A 14,329-nucleotide genomic window follows, 5' to 3' on the forward strand; every position below is an offset into this window, starting at 1 on the left:
AGTGGTCGCAGATGTAAACGCCACAGGTATAAAAAAAAAGCCATGGTTCAGGCAGCAAAAAATAGGTTCCTGACAGTGTGTATATAAGTAAGAGTATGTTTGCACATATGTGTAAATGCCTATATGTATGTTTATGGTGTTAGAGTGGCTGTATGTATGTGTTAGTGTAGAGCTCTCCTGACCATCACCATACCCCCAAAAATCCTAATTAATTCAAATATCCATCCACAATCATTATTCCCACATACTCTAAGACACACACTCTATTTGCTGACATACATTGACAACATCATACACTCATACACATTAACACTACACTCTTATATAGATGCACACATCCAACAACATATACACCAACACACACACACTGACTCTGACACTATACATGCACTTACATACACACTGACTGGTATAATACATACACTCACATACACTATTTAACATGTTTTCAGAATGGATTGTCAATCCTTTTGGATTTAGGAATTCAATAACACAGAAGGGATAAATAAGCATTCAGCTGATGTCTCCAGCACAACAAGTAAATGACATAGATATTGTCATCTAAGAAATAAATGAAGGGGGAATTAGATCCCAGGACCAAGTTGGATTTGTGCCCAATAGACATGTCCCATATAATACCAAAAAATATTGACCTTATTTTGATAACAGCTACTTTTACTATCACTCAATGACTAAAACGTATTTGATCACCTTTAGTGGGAATATATGACGGTCACCCTTAAAGAACATGGATTTTCCCATCCTTTATTAAAGCAATTTCAGCCCTTTACAAGTCCCCATTCAGATTTTTTGATAACACCAATGGCAACCATCAGGTTTCTCCCTTATAGCCCTTCATTTTTGTGTTCTTGAACATCATCAATGTATCTGTCACGGTTCTCTGCTGATTTCAAATGAGAAGCCTTTCGTCCCTGTGTCAGGCTGACTCAGCTGATTGCTAATGAGCAGCCTTGCATTTCCTGTGTCAGACTGACTCATTTGATCTCTAACGAACTGCCTCACAGTTAGCAGCAAGGTGGATAACTATGGTATAAAGCGATTCCTTTTCTTCTTTGCCTTTATGTCTGTTCTGGCTTCCAAGTGCGTTATTTTGTATCATGTGTTCCTGTGTATGACCTGGCTTCATCTGACTTCTCTCCTGGCTCCTGATTTCTGGCTGTTGTATCCTGATTCGCTGATCTTTGTATCCCTGAACCCGGCTTGTCTGACTACCCGTCCTGGCTACCGGACCCGGCTTATATTTTAGTTACATTTTGGACTACGATTCCATACTTTGCATTTGCCTTATTAAAGGTGTTTTTATATTTTACTTTTTGTGGCTGTCTGGTTCCTGGTTCATCACAATATCAATGTTTATTTTTTTATAAATTACAAAGTGCATTATTTGATCCTTTTTGCTGTGCCGATAGCCGCAGGTGGGGGGGGGGTGACGTACTGGCGTACTGACGTGAGGTGCACATGGAGGAGGCTGTTTGTGCCGGCAGCTGTTGCAACTCCTGAGGACGAGCTGTGACAGGCAGAAGGGAGGTACTGGAGGGAGACGTACAGGGAGATTATGAGCCTTAATTCGGTCTCTCGCTATTGAAGACCCGCCGACACCGATATGGAGCAGGTGGAATTCCGATGCCTGAGCCATGAGAAAGGAGGAGCAATACGGGAGAGACCCTGCATATACCTGGTCGACGGGGATAACCCCCAAATAGAAGAAAAGAAAGGGGAAAGAAAAGAAAGAGGAAAAGAGAAAAAGAAAAGAGTATGATCAATTAATCAAGCTGGCTGGACACATTAAATAAAAACAAGACCACAGTGAGTAGAATTATCTAATTAAACACTAACAAATGAAAGTCTGCTGAAGATTATTGTCCAAGAACTATTATATATGATCCACATTATTTTGGACAGCTAAAACTGTATTTGGGCTACTACTTTTTGAATGATTTATGAAGAGTCTGAATCCCTGCTACGGATAGTCAGTAATTGTATTATAACAATTACTACAAGCAACACCCCCACCCCCATTAGTGGGGAGAGAAGAAAAGGTTGATACCTCTAATATAATCAAATACATAGATTCAGACAATGGGCCCTTAAAAGGATAGCAGAGACAAAGATAAAAGCATAACTACAGAAAAAGGGAAACTTAACCTATATTATTCCACTAAGGGACACAATATCCCACACGAAACGCAAAGAAGATCAATAAATCTAAATATAAAGGATGTTCAGCCAATGCAAACCATCAATCTTTCAAATGAAGAATCAACAAGATAAATAGAATTAAAGGAACCTATGTCATATCTACTGGATAATCTATATATATTAAAATTAAAAAGGATTTTGAGATTAATACCCAGGAGTTAAAGGGAGATAATCTGCATCTCTCAGATACCCTGACTGTACAAGCAGATATACTTAGTAAGATACAGGAAGAAAATAAAAACCTCCAAATACAAAACACTGAATTCCAACATAAAATACAATTGTTGGAGAATAAATGTATCAATTTGGAAGACTAACTAAGAAGAAAGAAAATATGGATAAGAGGGATACTGGAAACAGTAATAACAAACTCCATGCATATTTAAAATATTTTTTTGCCCAGTTCATGAGGATAGAAGAAATGGGCCCTCTACCCTTCGAAAGATTCTATAGAGTCCCAAAGCCAATAAATATACCCATCTCAGCTGCAAGAGATATTATAATTAGATTTACAAACTATTGTATTAAATAATTTCTGTTATACAAGAAATGAGGAAATTTCGGCTGCAACAAGACAATAATGAAAACATTTAACTTCTATGCTAAGAAAAAAACCTCCCTAATTGTAACCTATAAGACTTATAACTTTAAAGACCCAGCACAAGCTCAGGAGAAAATCATCCACTTTCTCCTTCCTACACAATTATACCTGCCGGAGTTTATCTTGATGATAACAAAACACAAAAGAAAAAAGAAGGAATATGAAAGTGGTTGCGCATGTTTATTTATACAAAAAGAAAAGAATAAAACTTTTTTTTTCTCTCTCTCTTTCTCCTTCCTAAACAATTATACCCGCTGGAGTTTATCTTGATAATAACAAAAGACAAAAGAAAAACACGACACACAAAAGAAAAGGGAAGAAATAAGACCTTTAATATCAGAAATACAAGAAATTATTGAAACATGCTATTTGATAGTTGGCGAGTTCAAAATCCAAATGAGCATGACTATACTTTCTATGCACCAGACATACTGACGCATAGATTTTTTGATGAGACAGCAATTTCTGAATAATATAATGGATACCAAAATTGGAAATATCACATGGTCTGACCATGCTCCGATATTTATGAAACTCTCCAATAATTTGAAATACAAGATTAGAAATAACTGGAGGCTTAACATCAATCTATTAAGGAAATAATCAGATGTGGAGGATCTAAAACAGAAAGCAAGAATGGCCAAACCCCAGATTTTAAATCTATGGTGTACATTCCAAAGTGTAATTAGAGGAATGTTGATAAAATTAGGAACCATACAGAAAAGACAAAAAGCGGAAGACATCAATGCCCTGTATATTAAACTAGCTAAACTAGAAAGAGAACATAAAGCTACCCTAGAAGATAGTTTAGGGGAACAACTGAAAAAAACATAAGAGAAAAGATTTTAAAAAAAGTATACGAGAAGACAAACAAGGCAAATAAAATCTTAAAACAGAAATGGTATAATTCAAATAATAGAACAAACACATTTTTATTGACGAATAAACTTAAAAACAAACAAAAAACAATTGTGAAGGGAGGAAAAACCTTGCGAGACCCAAAACAGATAGGAAATGCCTTTGGAGATTACTACAAACAATATATAGTTTTAAAAAATGATATTCAATTCAAACATTTTTAAATAAACTTAATCTCCCTAAACTTTAGGAAGATAATCTACAAGAAGTAAATGAACCTCCCTGTCTGAAATTAAACAAACAATTAGGAATCTTAAACCAGAAAAAGCTCCAGGACCAGATGGCCACTCAGCAAATTTTTATTTAAGATTTGAGGATATCGTATCCCCATTATTAACAAGGATTTTTATTAAAATCTCAGTAAATAACACATTTCCAAAAAAGATACTTCAGGCTCAAATCATTCCAATTCTAAAAATGGGTAAAGACCCTTCTCAAATCTCTAATTTTAGACCTCTTTATTAAACCTAGATATTAAAATCTATTTTAGTATCATAGCGAAGAGATTAAAAACGTTTATACCCAAACTAATACACAAAGATCAATGTGGCTTTGAAGAAGGACGTAGTACCTCCGATAAAACAAGAAGGATCTTTAATATACTGCATCATATAGAAACTGAGCATATAGAACTCAGCTATAGAACAAGCTCAGAAAAAGCTTTTGACCAGGTTAACTGAGGATTTTTAGATCAAGTCCTGGGATCTTTTGGCATTAAAGGCGAAACTAGGGATAGAATGATTGCTTTATACACAATGCCCTCTGCAAAAGTCTCTGTAATAAAACACCCCAATATGTATTCAGCAACATCTCCTGAGTACAGTGATAACCCACATAAATGGGTTTGCCTGGCTGTTTGGGGGCAAAAGGGCCACATTTGGGGCATGCAAATTTTTCAATGTTGAACTTTGGCATTTGGCGATCCACTGGCAATGCCCTATTTGGCACATCTTTCAGCTTGGCCATTTCAGTGTGCCCAATAAAACCATACATTTTTTAAAAGTAGACACCCCATGGGCATTTAATATGCCAGTATTTTAACTCTTTCCATGCGAGAATTGTTTTAAGCTAATGTGCTAATTTTAGGACTTGCTCACAAAATGTTTTATGTCTGTATATATATATATATATATATATATATATATATATATACAATGTCAAAAAATAGAGTATTGCAGAGTATGCGGTGATACCTTTTTTATTGGACTAACATAATCTATATCTGGCCTTGTAGAAAACATTCTTAACCCCTTAACGACCTTTGCCGTCATGGAAAAACGGTCGCTTAATGACCTTTGACGGTCCTGAACCGTCAAAAAATTAAATAAGCTTAGAAAGTGATCAACGATCACTTTCTTCGCTTAAACGGCGTTACTGTAATGCCTCGATGTCGAGGCATTCAGCAAGGCCGAGATCGGCATCGGGGGCCATGTCTGGGCCTTTCCCGGGGCGTCAACAGCCGCCATACATTGGCGGACGCCCGTTTTAAAAGCGTTTAGGAGGCGATCAACACTTAAATGGTGTCGCTGGAATGCCTCGATCAGGAGGCATCCAGCGACACCAAACACTTACCTCTGGATGGGCTGTGACCGCTCCGGAGAGCGGTCACAGCCGCAGCTGCCTGTGATCTTCGCCATCGACAAGATGGCGGCGGCCCGGTAAAAAAAAACAATAAAGATGAAAGAGTTCGCTAGATGGTCTCCAGACCCTCTAGAGAACTCTGGCTCCACTTGCAGGTTGAATACAGGTACTGCATTCAACCATGCAAGTCAATGGAGCCCAGCTTTCTAATCACAATGTGATTAGTAAAATATTCAAAAAATAATAAAAAAAATGGAAAAAAATAATAAAAAAAATGTGCTAACATTTAAAAATAATTATGCAATGATGTCACTAGATGAACCATCCAGTACCAGCAAAATGTATAAAAAAAATATTAAAAAAAGTATTAAAAAAATAAAATAAAAAAATAAAGTTTATTATTTTGAACAAGTGCTAAATTTTCTCAAAAATCTCAACAAAGAGTTGAAATAAAAGCACTTCAAATACCCAAGGGGTGTCTAATATATAAAAAAAAATGGCTGATGGGGTAAAGTGGCCGAGCTCAAAGATAGGGCATAGGTACAGACTGACCAAAATGGAGAAAAAAAGCGCACTTCCCAAATGTGGCATTTTAAATCTCAAACAACACGACAAACCCATGCATGTCGGGTATCACTGCACTCAGGAGATGTTCCTGAACACACATTGGGGTGTTGTTTGACAGTGACATATACCAGAACCTGTATATCTATAACTAAAGTACAATTTGTGTGAAAAACAAAATAAAAAAAAATACTATTACAAAGTTTGACAAAGTGTAGTTGTATAATTGGTGCATGGAAAGGGTTAAAATAACAGCATTTGGAATACCCTGGGGTGTCTAGTTTTCAAAAATATATGGTTTGACGGGGTTAAATTGAGTTAACCGGCTTCAAAGATATTCCAAAGAGGAGATGGAGGCAGAATGACCAAATGACCACCTGAATTACGCATGCCCCAAAAGTAGCCTTTTACCAGCCAAACAATCTGACAAACCCATGCATGTGGGGTATCGCTGTACTCAGGAGATGTTCCTGAACACACATTGGGGTGTTTTTTGACAGTGACATATACCAGAACCTGTATATCTATAACTAAAGTACAATTTGTGTGAAAAAAAAAATTACTATTACAAGGTTTGACAAAGTGTGGTTGTATAACTGTGGCATGGAAAGTGTTAAAATAACAGCATTTGAAATACCCTGGGGTGTCTAGTTTTCAAAAATATATGGTTTGAATGGGTTAAATTGAGTTAACCGGCTTCAAAGATGTTCCAAAGAGGAGATGGAGGCAGACTGACCAGATTTGTTAAAAAAAAGGTTTGGAAATCATAAAACGCTGCTTTTACTTATTGCCCTATAACATACAAAAAACAGCAAAAAAACATAAAAACATTGGGTATTTCTAAACTCAGGACAAGTAGTAGAATCTATTTAGCTAGTTTTTTTACTTGCTTTTTTAGGTGAGTAAAAGATTTTTCAAATAAAAGTCATAAAATGTGTTTTTTTTCAATTTTTCACCATGTTTTTTTTATTTTTTTTATAGTAAATAAGATGATACGATCAAAATAATGGTATCTGAAGAAAGCCCATCTTGTCCTGAAAAAAAAAATATACTTATGTGGGTACACTAAATGGGTGAGGAGAAAATTACAGCTGAACACAAGCACCACAAAAGTATTAAAACAGCCTCGGTCCCACAGGGTACAAAAAGAAAACACGAGCCCGGTCCTTAAGGGGTTAAGCCCCTAGTTATCAGCACTGAGAGCTTTATACAGGACACCACTGATTTTCTCAATAAACTGAGCCAAGTTAGTAACCTTCCTGCCAATACTATACTTGCTACCATGGATGTGGAGTCTTTATATTGCAACATCCCCCATAAAGATGGTATTGAGGCCTGCATTAAATTCCTCTCTGCCAGCAATGCCACACAAAAATATGATAGTGAAACGATCGCCAAGCTCATAGAATTCATACTGACACACAACTATTTCAATTTCTATGACACTAACTACCTTCAAATGACCGGGATAGCCATGGGCACCAAAATGTCACCGCAATATGCCAATCTTTTCATGGCTGACTTGGAACAGAGATTCCTAGCCACTCACCCCCACAAACCGCATAATTATTACCGTTACATCGACGACATCTTCATAATATGGACAGAAGGAGAAGAAAACCTTTTAAAATTCCACGAATCTTTCAATTCATTCCACCCATCTATAAAACTCAAAATGAATTTCTCAAAACACAGTGTGAGCTTCCTGGACTGCGCCATAACTGTCACCTCTGGCTTTCTTCACTCTTCCGTGTATAGAAAACCCACAGACAGGTACAGCTACCTTCACAATTCAAGCTTCCATCCCAAACACACTAAACAAGGTGTCATTTACAGCCAAGCCATCAGATACCACCGGTAGGACATCATTTCACACAGAACAATCACTCCATCCAAAACCTAAAAATTAAAGTCAGTCAGAGACTCTCAGGAAAGAAAAACATTTGAGATGAAAATGATAACACATTTTAACACCATAAAAGAGGGACTTAATGTGGATTCTGGTTTCCTGACACACTACCAGAACTTAATATGAACTTCATCTAAACATCCAATTTGTGTCTAATTGCTGTTATTACCTTTGATGTTTTACTGTGGTTATTGGTTTCCCTAAGTTTATTTGTTCTGTCCCTGGGTTATCTCTCTACCTCTCTGCATTTCTCACCTCCAGACCTATTATTTACGACACCCCACTCAACCCCCCCCACCCTTCTCTTATACCATCACTTGTTTTAAGTTTTAACCTCTATCATGTTGATTAGTATTGCGTCAGACCTGATGAAGGGAGGATAACTCTCGAAAGCTTGTCTTTTCAATATTATGTTAGTCCAATAAAAAAGGTATCACCGCATACTCTGCAATACTCTATTTTTTGACATCGTGTCTACTGGACTAATATGGCCTTTTACATTATATATATATATATATATAATGTATATATATATATATATATATATATATATATATATATATATATATATAATGTATATATATATATATATATATATATATATATATATATATATATATATATACCGTATTGGCCTGAATATAGGCCGCACTTTTTTCCCCCACTTTAAGTCTTTAAAGTGGTGGTGCGGCCTATATTCGGGGTCTAGCACCCGACGCCCGGGACATGCAGTTCCGGGCGCCGGGCAGGCAGCAGGGTTAGGGTTAGATCCCCCGCAGCGGTGTAGGGGACCTGTATCCTACTCTCTGATACGCTCAGACAGCCTCCCCTGCTGGCACTTCCGCTGAGTGCCGCCACCGGGAGTTGTATACGCGTATTGCGTAGATGTCCCCCGCCGGCCCCGCAAGACACCCGGGAGTCTGCTCTGGTAAATTGGGGGGGGCAGAGTGGCAGCATATCTCGAGGGGGGGAGGACAGAGTGGCAGCATATCTCGAGGGGGGGAGGACAGAGTGGCAGCATATCGGGGGGACAGAGTGGCAGCATATCTCGGGGGTGGAGGGGACAGAGTGGCAGCATATCTATTACAAAAAAATTCTTTAAAAAAGCCACAAACTTTTAGGGTGCGGCCTATATTCGGGTGTGGCCTGTATCCGAGCCAATACGGTATATATATATATATTATTTTATTTTTGCCTTTAATTTTTTTACATTTTTTGGAACTTGAAGGTACCCCTGATGGTGACATAAGTGGGAAATAATTTTTTCATTTTACTGTTTTTTTATAACTATTTTTTTTCTTATTTATCGCACTGTGATTAGAAAGCTGGGCTGGGCTGTGATTAGAAAGGGTCTGGAGAGACACTCCTGAGAACTCTTTTCAACTCGATTGTTTTTTACCGTACTTAGATATCAAACATACTGTCAGGTTTAACCCTTCATTTGTTATGATTTACCTATTTCGACCACCAGGGGTCACTCTACCTGACAATTGTCTGGTCTGACTTTCACCTGGATTTACCTGATTACCAGGCCTATATCTGGACACTCCCCTGTTTGTTAGGTGCATTTACATTAAGACTCTGATGACTTTACAGGCTGTGTAATCTGGCTCCTGATATTCTGTGATTTAACCTGCAATTACCTGACTAAAGAACCTGGTTCCATTGGAATTAAGATTACCAGACTCAAATTCCTCAACTACAGAAGCCTGTGTATTTTTAAAAGAAGTCTTATAGGAACATCTACTCTGCTTTATTGATTCTGCTTATCAACTCTGCTTTATTGATTCTGCTCATCATAGTTACACCTGCTACAGATTCCAATACTCCTTATAGCTCCAATATCTCACTTGGACTTCAGCTATTAACTCTAGGGTAAGAGAACTGTAATCACCAGTGTATATCTAAAAACATGTGCTTGCAAATCAAAAACAAATACATGTGTCGAATAAACAAACACAAATAGGTGGAGCAAATAAAGAAATAAGAGTATATACCTTTCCCTTATGGTAATCACACTCTCATATGGGTAATACTCTAAAAATAAAGATATAATGCAACACAATACTGCAATAGGTTTTACAAATAATATGTGAATAAATATTGGTGATATATACAATCACAGCCAGAGCCGGCCTTAGGAGTTCTGGCGCCCTGTGCGGACTACTTCTCTGGCGCCCCCCATCCCAAAAAAGAAAGGAAAAAAAATCTTGTCACAAAACTCCCCTTTCTCACTATCTATCCCCTCTCTCCCTTTATCACTATCTACCACCTCTGCCCCTTCTCATTGCCTTCCCCCCTCTGCCCCTTCTTACTATCTACCACCTCTGCCCCTTCTCACTGCCTCCCCCCTGCCCCTTCTCACTGCCTCCCCCCTCTGCCCCTTCTCACTGCCCCCCCTCTGCCCCTTCTCACTGCCTTCCCCTCCCCCCCTCTCCCTATTTCTCATTATCCTAACTTATCTTGTTGAGTCCTGAGGTGGGAGTGGGAGGCGTCCGTCTTCCTGCTCTGGCGCGGTGCATGCTTTACAGCTGAGTGCCGGAATATTACATCATATTTCGGTGCTCAGCATGAAACGCCAGCACCGCGACGGAGTCACGGAGAGTGAGGGGCGCCGAGCGGTTGCTTTAAACTTCACGAGCGTCCGCTCGGCGCCCCTGCCCGGGACTTAAATTAAAACATTGGGTTTTTTTTTTTTGTTTGTTTTAACTTTAATTAACATCCTCCATGTTAAATAAAGTTAAAAAAACTTTATTTAAGTCCCAGGCAGGCGCCCCTGTTGCCATGGCGCCCTGTGCGGCCGCTCAGGTCGCACACCCCTAAGGCCGGTCCTGCTCACAGCGGTAGAGCCCAAACTCGGCTCTATAGTATATGCCTGTGGGTTATATAGTTAACCCCACACCCTCTGGTCTGGAAGCAGTCCTCCTCATCAAGCGGCAATCTTGGAAAGAGCTTGTTAGTAAAACACTAGTTCAAGTGTAAATGTTCTGGTGCTGACTCAGGGCAGCACTCCCTTCTTTAACTCTTATGCGGCTGGATACAACCAGAAAAACGGACTGCAGATATGGCTAAAGGTATTTATTTTAACAAATACGTTAAATCAAAATAAACCAATATCAAATGCTGCTAAAATCCCCAATGACGTGTTTCGCCCTGGATGGGCTTCCTCAAATCGGTCTGGTTGTACTTTGGAATCATCCATGGTTTTAACTTAATTTCCGTGTGCCGTTTCCATTTGCCTTCGTTGGCCAATCAGAGGCAATGTAGGACGGATCATTCATTAAGCTTCCTTCTATAATGCTGCTGCCTACTAGAGTCAGTGTTAACATCTATGTCCTCTACCAATATGGCCGCTTGCAGCACAAAGTATGGCGAGCGGTTGGGACCAAAATATATAAAAGTTCATAGAACATTTATATATAAAACGGAGGTTTTTGAAGTCCTCCTCACGCTACCATATGGACCATGAAGATAAAATAGAGCATACTGTCAGTACGTATATGGAAACACAGTACATAAATTACAGTACAATGCATATAGTATACAATGTTGTGAGCTAATAAAGGTGCCTGCACTGCGACTTTATTAAATTGTTTCTTATCATAGCAGGTCCTTATAAGACATAACGCACTCCAAGTAAACAAACATAAAACCAACTTAAAACAAAGACACAAAAGCATAATATAAAATAATTTACCCATATATAGATATTTAATATTTTAATACTCCTGTAAAGAGTAGGGGGGGGGCATTAATTCTTATACAATTTTAATTTCGTTATACAATTACATAAAAAGCCATTAAAAAGCATAAATAGTCGTTTAAAGCAACAGACACCATGAAATAATAGGAGTTCAAAATGTATCCATACAATATCTCAAATATTAAAACCTTATCCTAAAATATATAAATAAATATGGAACCTCCTATAAAAACCGACAATGTTGTCTGAGTTCTTCTATCATCGAAGAGTGAAGCGCAAGAAAATAAGCTGGTGACAGAATGGTATCATTAGTGGCGAGTTCGGAGTCGGATTCATATAATCGGCATAGGGCATCAGCCTTAGTGTTCTTAGTACCCGGACGGTACGTTATGTGTAATTGGAATCTCATGAAGAAAAGAGCCCATAAGGCCTGGCGAGGAAAAAATCTCTTGGCTTTCTTGATATATTCAAGGTTGCGGTGATCCGTGAAAACCGTGATTGGATGAACTGCTCCCTCTAGGAGATGGCGCCACGCTTCCAAGGCCATCTTAATGGCCAGGAGCTCCTGGTCCCCGACACTATAGTTGGTCTCGGCGGGGGTTAGTCGCTTAGAGAAGAACAATATAGGATGTAACAAGTATTTCTCCCCATAACGCTGGGACAGAATAGCTTCCACAGCACTCTCTGAAGCATCCACTTCCAAAAAGTAAGCCTTCTGGGGATTAGGGATAATCAGGATGGAATAAGGTCATCAGCAAAATATACTGACAGACAAAGGAATGGAAGGAACGAGAAAGGACTTTTTACCTCCTGAGGAAGCCAATAGAGGCAAAACGCGTTGAGGAAAGACTTTTAATGATTATTATTTTTTAGATGTTCTGTTAAAAAATGTATATTAAAATATTATTTTAAAGGGCTAGTTCCCTCAAAAAATTTAAATTTATATTTACTGCTACAACACTTTCATTATTTGGGTGTATATTTATTGGGTTTTACTGGAAGGAGGCTGCACCATATTTCCCGGAACATTAACCTTTGGAGATCTACAGCATTTGGAAGATACTCCCTGGACATCGAAGAGATCCTAAACCCCCTCTCTGAGTGTACTTTGCACACAAATTGATGTGCGTTGGATCCTGTGAGTGCAACCATTTATATTTTATTTCATAAGTTTGACCAACAGTCAGGGCCGGCCTTAGGGGTGTGCTACCTGAAATTTTCAGCAACCGCTCGGCGTCCCTCAATCGCCTATGCGAGGCATCTATCTCCGTCGTGGTGCCGGCGTTTCATGCTGAGCGCTCAGCTGTGAAGTGCGCACCGAGCGGGAAGACGGACGCCTCGTGCTCCCACCGCAGGACTCCGGCAACAAGGTAAGTGAGGATAATGAGAAGTAGGGAGAGGGGGTAGATATGGAGAAGGGGCAGAGGGGGGGAGGCAGTGAGAAGGGGCAGGGGGGGAGGCAATGAGAAGGGGCAGATCGGGGAAGGCAGTGAGAAGGGACAGAGGTGGTAGATAGTGAGAAGGGGCAGAGGTGGTAGATGGTGAGAAGGGGCAGAGGGAGGAAGGCAGTGAGAAGGGGCAGAGGGGGAAGGCAGTGAGAAGGGGCAGAGGTGGTAGATAGTGAGAAGGGGCAGAGTGGGAAAGACAGTGAGAAGGGGCAGAGAGGCTACATAGTGAAAGGGGATAGATAATGAGAAGTAGGGGAGGGGTAGATAGTGAGAAGGGGACAGTGGGTACATAGTGAGAGGGGATAGATAATGAGAAGTAGGGGAGGGGTAAATAGTGAGAAGGGACAGAGGGGGGAAGGCAGTGAGAAGGGGCAGAGGGGGAAGGCAGTGAGAAGGGACAGAGGTGGTAGATAGTGAGAAGGGGCAGAGGGGGGAAGGCAGTGAGAAGGGGCAGAGGGGGGGAGGCAGTGAGAAGGGGCAGAGGGGCTACATAGTGAGAGGGGATAGATAATGAGAAGTAGGTGAGGGGTAGATAGTGAGAAGGGGACAGGGGTACATAGTGAGAGGGGATAGATAATGAGAAGTAGGGGAGGGGTAGATAGTGAGAAGGGGAGGGGGTACATTGTGAGAAGGGGGTACATAGTGAGAAGGGGCAGATAAGAAGGGGTTAGATGGGGAGAGGGGGTAGATAGTGAGAAGTGAGAGAGGGGATGAATAGTGAGAAGCGGGGAGAGGAGGTACATAGTTTGCCTACAAAGATGTCTTACGCTGGGCTGTTTGGGGACAAAGTTGGCTCAGGCTGGGCTGTAATGTAATGTGTAATCTGGGTGCTGATCAGGTTCTATGTGGGCAATGTGGACACCAGGGCTGGCTACCTGTGATCTATGTGAAAAAAGAAGTGATGAAAACCAGTGTGGAATGGGTGTATAGAGAAAAAAACAATAAAGAAATACTTCCCTTTATGTGTACAAAAACACTCTCCAGGTGTTTCAAGATAAGAACAAAGAACGCTAGGGGGCGCTCGTGTATACCGGTTTCAAAGAATGAAAAAAAGAAAAAAATATAATTGAGCAATATTAAACACAGGTGCTGTCGCTGCAAGTCTACAGAATGCACTTACAGTGTTTACTTGTATTCAGGCTTCAATAGACCATCCTGTCTTCCGGATGAGTGTATAGTGAATATATGCAAAAAAGCAGAGAGACAGGTAGGGACCCCAATGGTGTATTATCATGCAATATTTGTAGCACGCAAATACCAAAATGCACTTACACTTTTGAGGGGGTTTTCAAAACCCTTACACGTCAAATGTCTTTTCCTCTGTTCCTCTTGCAACGCCTTCCAATTATCTTTGTACGTGGGACTATGTCCCGAAATGGAATCAG

The sequence above is a fragment of the Spea bombifrons genome, chromosome 12 (assembly GCF_027358695.1).
Source record: "Spea bombifrons isolate aSpeBom1 chromosome 12, aSpeBom1.2.pri, whole genome shotgun sequence".
Lineage (NCBI taxonomy): Eukaryota > Metazoa > Chordata > Amphibia > Anura > Pelobatidae > Spea > Spea bombifrons.